This window comes from Leopardus geoffroyi, chromosome B1 (genome assembly GCF_018350155.1).
Source record: "Leopardus geoffroyi isolate Oge1 chromosome B1, O.geoffroyi_Oge1_pat1.0, whole genome shotgun sequence".
NCBI lineage: Eukaryota > Metazoa > Chordata > Mammalia > Carnivora > Felidae > Leopardus > Leopardus geoffroyi.
Genome location: NC_059327.1, coordinates 69,294,575 through 69,307,061, shown reverse-complemented (window position 1 = coordinate 69,307,061; position 12,487 = coordinate 69,294,575).

The following is a 12,487-nucleotide window of genomic DNA, read 5'->3' as shown; positions in this document are numbered from 1 at the left end:
GAATCATGGCTCTGATTCCTATGGCACAATCCCTCTTGCCAAGGCCCTAGGATGCTCTTGAAAGAGCCCCGGCTACATAAGAAGGCAGAAGGCAAAAAATAAAGGAGCAGAAAAATGCACGAATGGAACTATTGGAAATACGATTTATAGCAGGAACAACAACCAATCATTTTATAGAGCATTCTTTCCCAAAGTGCGCTACCTGGAGCACCAGCTCTGTGGTTGCTAGTAGATAGTACACGTGCACTTGCACAGATGAGCTCTGGGGGCAGTTAAGTTTGAGAAACTCTGGGTTCAACAAACTGAAGTTTATTCTGGGGTCCTTGCATCTGCACACATTGTTTTTTCTTACCTCTGAGATTTCCAATCTGTTGGATCAGGTCACCAACTAGTTACCTCAAAAAAAGTAATTAGTACATCTCAGAAAGGTGTTTGTTACCTTTTTCCTACCTAATCATCATGTGGCCGGTGGGGCATCATAGTTATCCCTCCTTTTTTTACAATGGGCATTAAAATAAGATAGGTATCACTCTGCCAAGGGTAAGTACTCTCCCCATCCCACGCACAGATGCATTTGTATTCCACGACCATCTCTCGTGATGCCCAGCCTGAGGGGCTATATGTTAAGTAGGAGCAATGTGAAAGTCATACGCCAAGATGTGCACTCTAACTGATGAAAGCCATAGTGTCCGAAACAATAGTCACTTCTTATATGCGGCAATTTTAATTTAATTTAAAAATTATTCTTTTTTCACACCAGCCATATGTCAAGTGTTCACTTGCCACATGTGGCCAGGAGCTACTGCACTGGATCATCATAGATAGTTCTATTGAACAGCACTGGACTAATGTTACACCACATGCACACACAGGCACATAGACACCTTCCTTCTGGAGGAAGCCCACTAAATCTCAGAAGCCTGAAGCATCTCATAAGGAAATCCACACCTCTGCAGCATTCCCACCTCTAACAGGCTTCAGTTAAGTGATTCTAGAACCAAGAATGCAGGTAAAAGAAAATATCCACCATCAACATTTCCAGATATTCTTGCCTCCCAAAACAATTATAAACTACAAGGGCACACATGTGCACATGCACATATATGCAAACACACATGCACAAAATCCCTTTTTCCAAATATAAAAGAATAGACTGATTTCCAAAGGAATCATGATAATTAGAACTATACTGTGTCCCATGTCTTCATTGTTCCAATCATTTTTTACTCTCCAAAGACTACTTTAGTTTCCTTTGGTTCCAAACTATTTGACATACTTTAAGAAGTGAGATGAGCCTTTGGAGAACTGACCCATAGTAATTCTACCCTGAGATAATAGGGATCAGCTGGACAGTCTCCAAACCACCAAATCTTACTCCTTCATGATTTATATCTTTGTTGATGAACTACATATTTTTGCCAATGAAGCTCATTCTAAAGGTTCAAGGTTACATGCTTCATGTTGTTTCTATGTCTTTTTACAATCTTCCTGCCTAATATGGTTTATATTTGGTTAATATTCCCTAAGAGAGTCAAGGTTAACAAAAAGTCAAGGATCAGAGATTCCAATGAATCCAGTTCAAGAACAAGCCAGAATCAGAAATCAGAGAGAGGATTAGCTAAGGTTTCAAACCAATAATTCCCAAACCTGGCTGCATGCCAGAAATAATTTGGAGCTTTAAAAACACTAATGCATGGGCCCTATCTTTGGAGATACTGATGATGGTCTGGAGAATTGAGATTATTTAAAATCTCATCCAGTGATTTTAACATGGTACATACAAAGTTCAGAACCACTATCTGAGAAAATACCTGGGTCCCAACCTCTAGAACAAAAGCTGGCACACTACAACCCATTAGGCCAAATGCTCAGGGCCCAGAAACCCATTTGTTTACATGTTGTCTATAGCTGCTTTCCCCACCACAGTGGCAGAGTTGAGGAGCTGTCACGAAACCATGTGACTCACAAAGCCTAAAATATTTGCCATCTTGCCATCGTATGTGTGCGCACACACACACACACAAATACATTGACTGTATTGACCCCAGCCCTAGAGCAGTGGTTCTCAAAATGTGACCAGTAGCATTGGCATTACCTGGACACTTGTTAAGTATGTAAATTCTTAGGTCTACCCAGACCTACTGACTCAGAAACTCTGGAGGCAGGACCCGGCATTCTGTATTTTATTTAGCTCTCTAGATGACTCTAATGTTTGCTAGAACTGTGGTTTTGTTCTCAAACTTTAGCATGTACCAGAATGAGTTGGAGTGCTTGTTAGACACAGATTGTCAGTCTCTATCCACAACTTCTGGTTCAGTGGGTACAGGGAGGGAACAGGATTTTGCATTTCTAATAAATTCCCAGGTGATGCTGATGTGCTGGTCAACAGCATCACACGCTTGCAGAACCACTACCCTAGAGATTCTGATTTTGATTGATCTGAGGTGAGACTCATTCATACAACCCACTTAGATTATTCTAATGAGCTTCCAGGTGTGAGACCTGCCTTATTTAGTTTGTGGATGTATCTGTGAGTCCAAAGCAGCAAGGAATACAGAAATACAGAATCAAGGCAGCAAGGTAAGTGAAATCAAAGATATAACTACATAGACATGTCCCAGGTACTATATTAAGTGCAGAAAATATAAAGGTCCTTGCCTTCATGGACCATGCAGTCTAAAAGAGGAGGTAGAAAAAAAACATCATAAAATATGTAATTAAAAATTGTGACACGTGTTTTGAAAGAACACTTAATAGAAATTTTGAGAACATATAACAAGGAGCCCTGATTTAGTCCAAAGGGGCAAAGAATACTTTTCTGAGCAAGTTGACAATTGAGCCGGGAGCCAAAGTGCTATGTAGGAGTTAGATAGGAGAGGTGGGAAGTACTCCACACAGAGAAAACATCCAAGTGCCTATTGGCAGAAGAGATTTTCATGTATTTGAAGAGTTGAAAGGGAATGAGACTCGAGAGATACATAAGGGACAGGTAATGAAGGGCCCTGTAGACCAGGAGTTTAGGTATAGATTTTTCTCTTGTGTGATTCCACTCAAAACAATGAGTTGGTGCATTTGATTTCACTGGTGTATTCTGGAAGAAAAGCCCATGCTACATGAGAGAAAGCAGAAGGCTCAATTGCAAGAAATTCTGATAAGTAGACTGAAGGCAATTCTATAACTATAGAAGTATATTCGACACTGATTTTATGTTAAATTACTTGCTGTTTTACGTAAGAAGAAAAGTATATGACTCTTCCTTATTTGTTTTCAGGGCTCTCTTCCCTTGATTTCGTTTCTTAAAATATAGTGGGGCTCTGATATTTGACTATCTAAAGGTTTTAACCTTTCCGTCCAAATTTCAAATCAAAATAATTAAAATGGTCCACCTGCATAAATTTAATCTCCAAAGATTCAATAGGAACAATTATTCCCACATAGTTGTCAGCAAGTAATCTAGTCAAGTTAGGTGCAAATGCTGTCAGATTATTACTGTTTGGGGAAATTATAAAGAGCTCTTTGAAAACTAAGCCAAAAAAGATGCATTTTACATATAGGAATTTTAGACACTTGTCACAAAAGTAAATATTTAAGTACTTTTTAAGGAATATGGTATTTCTTGCCTTTTCTCATGTCTTTCAATGTAGGTGCTCTTAAGAATATCTTTCTCTGGGGAAGAAGCCAAGAGGAGGAACAGCATGAAAGTTTTTTGTGTGTCTCGCGTCCATGAATACAGCCAGACCAACACTAAACCATCTTACACACCTAGAAAACTGATTGGAGGAATAACACAACAATATGCACAACCTGAACCACAGAATTCAGCAGGTATGCGGCACGGAGAGGTGAACTTGGGGAGTGAGAAGCTGCGGAAGGTAGGGAACTGCTTTTGTGGGCAGAGAGAGGATGGAGACTGGAGAATGGGGAAGAATATGGGAAAAACACCCCTCCCCAAAAGCAGCTGGAGAGAAAGTGGAAAATTGGAAACAGCCACAGGGACTAAACTAAAAAGGGAGAAAGGAGGAAGGAGAGGGTTTAAATTCCATTAAGACTGTAAACAAGGGGAGCACAAAGTCTCCAACTCTGCAGCTCGATACCTGGTGGTATTCTGGTGGGAAGGGCGAATCCCCAGGAACAGAGTGGGGTCCGGGAGGTTCTCGGGCCACACGAGGAAAAGCAGTTCCACTGCTGGAAGGACATTTAGTAGAGACTGTTGAAGCCACCTGGTCCTAGCAGACCCCAGAAAATGGCCACATTCGTTGGTGCTAGGGCAAGGTCGTTAAGGGTGAAGCTTGGTGCCAGATGTGTGTTGTGATTTTCCATAATCTCTGAAACACTGCTGCTACACTGTCTCGCAAACATTTTCTGGGCCAGGCTGGCACCTGGCCACAGTCTCAGGGCACCGGCAACAACAGGGTCCAGTGGGATTCCTGTGTGCAGACGATATTCAGCCATTGCTCATTCGGCCATTGCTCGGTGAGACCCCCCCCGCAGATGGGCGGAGTGGGTCAAAGCCGCAGTCCTTCGGAACTAAGGGGACAGGGAAAAGAGCCACATCTGAGACAAAACTCAGGAGAGAGGTACTGCCTGGGGCCTGGTCACAAAGAGTGAAAAAGCAGGGAGTAGATGAAAGCTGAAGACAGAGGATGGGTGCACGATTGCTGATCTGGGAGAACAAACTGGGTATCTGGGTGGCGCCATTTTCACCACTCTGCACATGCACATAGGCACCTACGAGCACCGCAACACTCCACCTTAGTTGGCTAGCAGCGCCATCTAGTGAAGAGCAGAGATGTTATGCTGAGCACCGCCCAACTGGGCCAACTTCACTCTTAAAGAACACAAGTCTCACCACCAGCTTAATTAATGGACTATAAAGAGCTACATAGACTGACTTCTAGGGGAAAACGAAGCAATTTCAGTCCTACTTCAATCTGTTAGCAGATTCATCTATTCAATTTTCTTTATTTTTTTTTCTTTTTCTCTTTTACAATTCTTTTCCTTTTCTTGAATACAGAAAGAGAAAAAAATCGGTTTTTTTTCAATTTTTATTAAAAATATCTTTCTTTAATTTTTATTACTATATTTTTTTTACTTTTGTGTAAATTTTGTCAAAGTCTACTTTACTTCGATCATTTTATTTTAGTCTAATTCAGGGTATTCATCCTTTCACGTTTTCAAACAATTTCCTTTTTGTTTTCTTTTTTCTCTTTTTCATTTCTTTTCTTTTTCTTGAATTCAGTAAGAGAACAACTTGATTTTTATTTTCAATCTCTATTAAAAATATTCTTATTTAATTTTCATTACTATATTTTTTGCTTTTATGTAAATTTTTTCAAATTGTATTTTACTTCCATCATTTTATTTTAGTCTACTATAGTGTATTCCTTTTTCAAATTTTCAAATGATTTTTTTCTTTTTTTTCTTTTTTTATCTTTTTTCTCTTTTTCATTTCTTTTATCTTAAATACAGAAAATGAAAAAATTCATATTTTTTTTCATTTTTATTAAAAATATTTTCCTATAATTTTTTTTATATTCTTTACTCTGTGTGTATTTTTTCAAATTCCATTTTACCCCCATCATCTCATTTTACTCTACTTCAGTGTATTCATTTTTTCAAATTCTCAAATGATTTGCTTTTTTTTAATCCCCCCCTTTTTTTCTCTCATCAACACCCAGACCAAAACACGTCTAGGATCTAGCATCATCTATTCGATTTGTCTGTGTGTGTGTGAGAGAGTTTTTAATTTTTAATTTCAATATTTTTTAATTTTAATTTTTATTTCAATTTTTCTACCTCATTAATTCCTTTTCTCCCTTCAAAATGACAAAACAAAGGAATTCACCCCAAAAGAAAGACCACAAAGAAACGACAGCCAGGAATTTAACCAACACAGATAAAGCAAGATGTCTGAACAAGAATTTATAATCACAATAATAAGAATACTAGCTGGGGGAGTTGAAAATAAATTAGAATCCCTTTCTGCAGACATAAAAAAAAGTTAAAAAAAAGCCACAATGAAATTAAAAATGCTATAACTGAGCTGCAATCACGGATGGATGCAGCTGTGGAAAGAATGGATGAGGCAGAACAGAGAATCAGTGGTATAGAGGACAAATTATAGAGAATAACGAAGCAAAAAAAAAGAGGTAGATGAAGGCAAAAGAGCATGATTTAAGAATTAGAGAAATCATTGACTCATTGAAAAGGAAAAATATCAGAATCATGGGGTCCCAGAAGAGGAAGAGAGAGAAATAGGGGTAGAAGGGTATGTGAGCAAATCATAGCAGAAAACTTTCCTAACCTGGGGAAAGACACAGACATCAAAATCCAGGAAGCACACAGGACCCCCATTAGATTCAACAAAAACCGACCATCAACAAGGCATATCATAGTCAGATTCACAAAATACTCAGGCAAGGAGAGAATCATGAAAGCAGCAAGGGAAAAATGTCCCTAACATACAAAGGAAGACAGATCAGGTTTGCAACAGACCTATCCACAGAAACTTGGCAGGCCAGAAAGGAGTGGCAGGATATATTCAGCGTGCTGAATCAGAAAAAAATATGCAGCCAAGAATTCTTTATCCAGCAAGTCTGTCATCCAAAATAGAAGGAGAGACAAAAAGTTTCCCAGACAAACAAAAATTAAAGGAGTTTGTGACCACTAAACGAGCCCTGCAAGAAATTTTAAGGGGGACTCTCTGAGGGGAGAAAAGATGAATATATATATATATATATATATATATATATATATATATATACCAAAAGGAACAAAAGATTAGAAAGGACCAGAACACCACCAGAAACTCCAACTCTACAAGCATCATAATGGCAATAAATTGATATCTTTAAGTACTCACTTTAAACGTCAACAGACTCAATGCTCCGATCAAAAGACATAGGGTAACAGAATGGATAGGAAAACAAGATCCATCTATATGCTGTTTACAAGAGACCCACTTTAGACCTAAAGACAACTTCAGATTGAAAATAAGGGGATGGAGAACCATTTATCACGCTAATGGTCAACAAAAGAAAGCCGGAAATTAGTCAGTCAGAGAACGACAAAAATCCTATGACTTCACTCATATGAGGACTTTAAGAGACAAAACAGATGAACATAAGGGAAGGGAAACAAAAATAATATAAAAACAGGGAGGGGGACAAAACATAAGAGACTCATAAATATGGAGAACAAACCGAAGGTTGCTGGAGGAGTTGTGGGAGGGGGGGATGGGCTAAATGGGTAAGGGGCACTAAGGAATCTACTCCTGAAATCATTGTTTCACTATATGCTAACTAATTTGGATGTAAATTTTTAAAAATAAAAAATAATATTAAAAACAATATCTTTCTCTGGGGTACACCTTGGTGGCTCAGTCAGTTGAGCCTCAAACTTCAGCTCAGGTCATGATCTCACAGTTCATGAGTTTGAGCCCCACATTGGGCTTGCTGCCATCAGCACAGAACTTGCTTTGGATCCTCCCCCCCCCCTTTCCCTGCCTCTACCCTGCTTGCTCTCCTTCTCTCAAAAATAAATAAATATTTTTTTTTAAATATTTTTTACTGTTTTATTTATTCTTGAGAGAGAGAGACACACACACACAGCATGAGCGAGGGAGCGGCAGAGCGAGAAAGGGACACAGAATCCAAAGCAGACTCCATGCTCTGAGCTGTCAGCACGGAGCCCGACGCGGGGCTCGAACTCACAAAATGTGAGATCATGACCTGAGCCGATGTAGGACGCTCAACCGACTGAGCCACCCAGGCGCCCCAATAAATATTTTTTTAATAAAGAATATCTTTCTATGGGGCTCCTGGGTGGCTCAGTCAGTTAAGCAAAGAACTCTTGATTTTGGCTTGGGTCATGAGCTCATAGTTCATGAGGTCAGGCCCATGTTTGGGGCTCAAGCCAAGAGGCGGCCCACATCAACAGCATGAAGGCTACTTAGATTCTCTCTCTCCCTCTCTCTCACTCTCTCTCTGTCAAAATAAATAAACTTAAAAAAAGAATGTCTTTCTCTGCCTCATGTGCTATATCTCTGATGTTGCATATACATGTCTCTGCTTTGTATTTGTAACATGTAGTTCCAAAAATTCACAATGGTCCTTTTTCCTCATTAATGTTATAGTTCTCTATTTATTTATTTTCTCTTCATGTATTATGTGCAACCTATTATGTTCAATCTAGACACAAGTCTTTAAACATACATATATGCATACTGTATGATTCCAACCATACGACATTCTGGAAAAGACAAAACTATAATGACAGTAAAAAAGATTGTTAGTTGAGAAGGGTTAGTGTGTGGGGAGTGAAGGATAAATAGATGGAGCACAGAGAATTATTAAAGCAGTGAAACTACATAATATTATTTATGATATATAATATATAATATATAATATAGTATACAATATAATAATAATACATATGTACATATAGATATACCATGCCATCTGGCTTGTGTTTTATTTTTCTTTACTATTACTACATACATATGTAATTACACTTTTGTACATTTATATATAATTATATATGTAATTCTTTATATGATACATACTTAACACCTATTTCATACAGAAAATAACACAATGAATAATCTTTTGCTGATGTAATTTCCATTTATACCAGTGTGTTCTTAGATTATATTCCTAGGAGTTGGAATGTTGGATCAAAGAGTAAATGAAAATATACCTTGGAAAAATAATGCCAATTTCTTTTGATAGGGATATAACAATTTTGCATTCCTGCCCATACTATATGAGTGCCTGTTTCATAACAACCCTACCAACAGAATATGCTGCTAAACATATGGATCGTTACCAGTCTGATAGGTGATAAATAGTACCTCAATACAGTTTTAATTTGCCTTTCTTCTATTATGAGTGAGATTGATTTTCTTTAAATATTTTTAAAGATCATAAACTCAATTTTCACTTCCTGTATGTCATATCTTTCGCCCATTTTCTATCTCTATTAGTTTTCCTTTGCCTATTTTTAGTAACTTCTTTGTTTCTTAGAAATATAAAATGTAAATATTTTCTTCACAGTGTGTGATTTTTCTTTTGATTTGTTTATGGTGATTTACCATGCAATTGTTTTTACATAGTCAAATATATCAATCCTTTCTTAAATGAGAGAGCCATGAAGTTTTAGCTGTTTTCCTAATAATGGTGATGCATTTTGGATAACTCATCATCTCTTGCCCAGGCATTATTATAAATAATGAATAATATCTCCAAAAAAAGCTAATGACTTTAGTGACCATAATGATATCACTGTTCTACCCAAAGATCAAATTACGTGTGCGGCTTTGACTTCATTAGTGCTTTTTTGTTCAGCCACACACCATGATATTCTCATTCTACACCATACCCTCATTTTACTGAGTCTGTAATTGAGGATGAGAAAAGGGTGCTGGTTTACTAGCATCCACCCATATAATTAGGGGAAGTGGTTCCTGGGCTGGAGCCCAACCTCCTAATCCTTTCCACTTTCTCACACTGGTTTAACTTAGGGTTCATTGGTTTCTATATTCATATATCACCATGCTAATGATAAAGGATTATGTTCTCTTTATTCTACTTCTTAACAAACCTTTATTTTTATGTCTTGCCTCTTGTTTGGAAACCTAACCAGGAGTTATTCGGACTTTTTCTTGCTTACTGGAGAAAAAGCACAGGTGAGAGCACAAAGATGACAAGTGCATTCCCTTCGGTACACTTCCCTTTCCCACATGCAGTAAAGAACTACTAGGCAGATAACATTTTCCACATCCCTTACTCCAGCCCACCTGATAGGGTAGACTGTGTTTTCCCAGTGTCTCCATCTCTAAGCTGGATATGTAAAAGTAATGAGAGAGGTTTCTTTTCTTCTACTAAAATTGAAACATACTATATTGTCTGACCATATGATTACAACTCTCAATTCAGTCCAATCACATACATCTTGCTTTCAATAATTAATATGAACACTTTTTAGAATGTGTTAAAAAGCTGGAGAGGAGAAAAATGAAGCTGTAAGAAGGTAGGATATTTCTATTTTTCTCTAGTCAACAATCAATTAAATGATCCATTTCCCACACCCATCTTTCTGATGACTGTTTACACTCACCCCAATGATTCTATTTTCTTTCTCTACCAAATTTGTTCCAACTCCACTTACTCTGATTTCACCCTTTCTCATATTTTCTGATTCAACATTAACCAGATGCGTCAAGAAACCCACAATATTAAACACACCAAGAATTCCTTTACAGTGCAGTAAATATTCCATGTGTTCTGGTTAATGAAACGAGCCCAATGTGGCTAACATGATCTTTTTTACTGCCTTGGTCTTTAATATTTTAAAAGGTTTCTCATTCACCACTTTCATAAAAACAAATTATTCAAACAATGACTCATTGTAGTACAATTTCATTAACTAACAATTATAATTTATTCTTTTTTTATTCATAAGAACTCAACTATGCATTATGTTAAACATGTTTTATTTATTCTATAACCAAGCAAAGCATGTTTTAGAGGAATTCATCAAAGCATTCAATGTATGGAAGAAGTTTTATAAATTAGAGTGTTAAGTTTAAGAAAATGTAAATCCAGGGGTGCCCGGGTGGCTCAGTCAGTTAAGCATCCATCTTAGGCTCAGGTCATGATCTCACAGTTTATGAGTTTGAGCCCCACATCAGGCTCTGTGCTGACAGTTCATAGCCTGGAGCCTGCTTCGGGTTCTGTGCCTCCCTCTTTCTCTGCCCCTCCCCTGCTGGTACTCTGTCTCTTTCTCTCTCAAAAATAAACAAACATTGAAAAAAAGAAAAGAAAATGTAAATCCACTTCTCCATTGCTATCGAAAATTCACTACACTGATCTGTCATAGGCCAAATAAACTGTTAAGAGGAATTGAGATTAAAGCAATCAAAACCTTATCCAATCATGTACACATCACTGACCAATGGAAGCTAGAAAAGAAGAACCAAATATGTCTATTGATTCTCTCATAATTGAACATCTAGAGTTCAATAAACATTAACCAACTTACTTACTCCAATTAATTTCTTAAGTTGCAGAATTACAGACCAAAGCATAAATTCTAGACTGTAAGAAATAAAAAAAAAAATTTTTAATAAAAAAAAAACACCCATGGCCAAGTAATTTTGCAGTGTTGCAAGTCATTTTTACAAGTCACCAGACTTTCAGAATGTTTTTGAGCCTGAAAAAACTTGCATTTCTGTTCTCTACTGATGCCTCCCCCCTCCTAGCTATTGCCTTATCTTTTTCTCAACTCCATATCTCTTAAGGCTAAGAGAATCTTACCAGAGTATCATACAAATTTTCAAAGTATGCTTGGCCTAAAATATTCAGCCATATCAATCTAAGTTGATAAGTTTCCTGGAATTTTCCACACAATTACCTCAACTTTTCACTTTACTTTGCTTCTGTCATCATATCCTTAATGTATACAAAATTGTACTCATGTTTTTTACATAGTGCAGAAATTTTTGAAAACCATAGATGGTTTAGTGGGTTGAATGTTATCCCCCCAGAAGATGTGTCCAGATATTAATCCTGGTATCTATGAACGTGACCTTATTTGGAAATACAGTCTTTGCAGATTTAATAAAATTAAGGATTTTTTTTTTAAGAGAGAGAGTGGAAGTGGGGGAGAGGAGCAAAGGGAGAGAGAGAGTGAATCCCAAGCAGCTCCCATGCCCAGCACAGAACCAGATGCAGGGCTCAATCCCATGACCCTGGGATCATGACCTGAGCCAAAATCAAGAGTCAAGTGCTCAACTGACTGAGCCACCAGGCGCTCCTAAAATTAAGGATTTGACATGAGATCATTGTAGATTCGAGTGAGCCCTATATATAATGACTGGTGTCCTTACAGGAAAAAGAACAGTTAGATTTGAGACACTGACACACAAGGAAGGTAAGTTGAAGATGGAACAGAAATGACTATGATAAGTCTACACACCAAAAGATATCAAGTGTTCCCAACAGCCACCAGAAGCTAAGAGAGAGACAGAGAACAGATTCTACTTCAGAGCCTCCAGAGAAACTAGTCCTGCCAATACCTTGATTTTGGAGTTCTGGCCTCCAGAATTGTGAGAGAATAACTTTTTATTGTTTAAGCCACTACATTTGTGGTAATTTGTTAGAGCAGCCCTAGGAAACTAGTAAAAATAGTTAAGTAATAAGACAAATATTGGCTGCAAAGGATCTGAAAACTAATTAAAAAAAGTACCGCATTTTCTCGTTTCTACCTGCAGTTTCCCTTATACAAATTTGTACATCAATACTTTCAATAGAATTCAGTTTTCAAGCTAGATGGCTGGCATGATCCTCTAAATTTTAAAAACTCCTTGGAAAATATCCTCTTATCTTCTTATTATAGCATGTCTTATCTACCAGATTGTTCCCTATTGCTTTATCTCAAAAAAAAAAAAATAGTTCCACTAAGTTAATTGCCAAGGGCAAATTTGGAA